Below are 1,293 nucleotides of genomic sequence, written 5' to 3'. Positions count from 1 at the left end.
GGAAGGAGAAACGATGGACCTAGAGAGGGGAGGAGGGCATGGGGCTGGGCAGCCACGCAGCTCCTCCGCTCCTTGGTTTAGGTAGTGACCGCACTGGGGAGGGCTTATGGCCGGGAAATCTCCTCTGGCAAAGGCTCCTCTATAAATGGGGACCAGCAGAATCCTCCCAGCCCACCGGACGCTGCCCTGCGAGCTTCCCCAGAGCTGGTCACGGAGGATAAAGCTGCAGCACTCTGCAGCCTCTCCCTTCCCTCTGGGGAAAGCGTCTGCAAATACTCCTCTCCACCAGCAGTATCACATTTAGGACAACTACACTGTACATGACAAACTGCACATTGACATTTGGGAGCTTTTCTCTAACGACAGAAACTGGGCTTCATTTGGGTGAAGATTTGTAACAACCAGAAGCAAAACCTTGCCCGCACTGACCGAATCCTGCTGATGGAATTCCAGTTGGTTCAGAATGCAGAAAGTGGTGTGATGCGTTTTCGCACCAAATATAATCTGCCCTGGCTTAAACAGACACAGGAGAAACCAAAGGTGTGAGCACTGCACAGAGAGACAGGAGACAGCACAGGCAGAAAAGGCTGCGCGCACACACGTGCGCACGCGCACACACACACAATGTTGGGAATCTCCACAGGCAGCTGCACGGTATTTTTAGAGCAATTCAGGTGAAGCTTTTGCACAAAGAGGTTTTATCATTTGCAAAACACGTAACCGTGCTCCAAACGGGCTGAACTCCAGCCTGGAGGAAAGATTCAGGACACACAGTAGCGCCAATACACCGATCACACACACACATAGATGTGTGTGTATATATATAAACATATATATATAAAAGTATACACACAGGCGCACGCAGACAAAGGTAGGTTAGTGCCAGCACGCTCCAAGCAGCCCATTTCAAATCCACCCGAAAGCCAGGCTCTGGGTGAAAGAGACCCTGCTGCTGAGCCACCAGCACCCGCCTCGGAACAGGCACTAACTGCCGGCGCTTCCGCGCCCTGTGCTGTGCGGGGGGTGAAGCCAGACGATCCCAGTGGTCCGCGGCGGCCCTGCGATCCCTGCATCCCACAGCGATAGCTGTACGCAGCGCCTCGTCCCGCTCCTTCCCATTTTCTGCCTCTGTATATTCCCACTAAGGCAACGTGTCCCCAGCTCATTGCTCCGGCCGCTCTCCTCAAGGACATGCCCAGAGCAGAGAGAAAGTGGATAAAGCCGGTCGTCTGCAATATTTCCAGAGCGACCGCTGCCCAAGAGCAGTGGCTGGGAGGGCACCGGCCTGCCGGT

General features: G+C 54.6%; 1 protein-coding gene across 1 annotated transcript in view; it reads right to left on the bottom strand.

The window, feature by feature from the left end:
• The window catches only part of LOC104628233 (multiple epidermal growth factor-like domains protein 11), a gene marked incomplete at its 5' end in the record, with an annotated part of 188,795 nt that overhangs the window by 733 nt on the left and 186,769 nt on the right, over positions 1-1,293 (bottom strand). The gene's annotated exons all lie outside the window — the stretch shown is intronic.

The sequence above is a fragment of the Phaethon lepturus genome, unplaced genomic scaffold, assembly GCF_000687285.1.
Source record: "Phaethon lepturus isolate BGI_N335 unplaced genomic scaffold, ASM68728v1 scaffold7591, whole genome shotgun sequence".
NCBI lineage: Eukaryota > Metazoa > Chordata > Aves > Phaethontiformes > Phaethontidae > Phaethon > Phaethon lepturus.
This window is presented reverse-complemented; position numbering and strand designations above follow the sequence as displayed.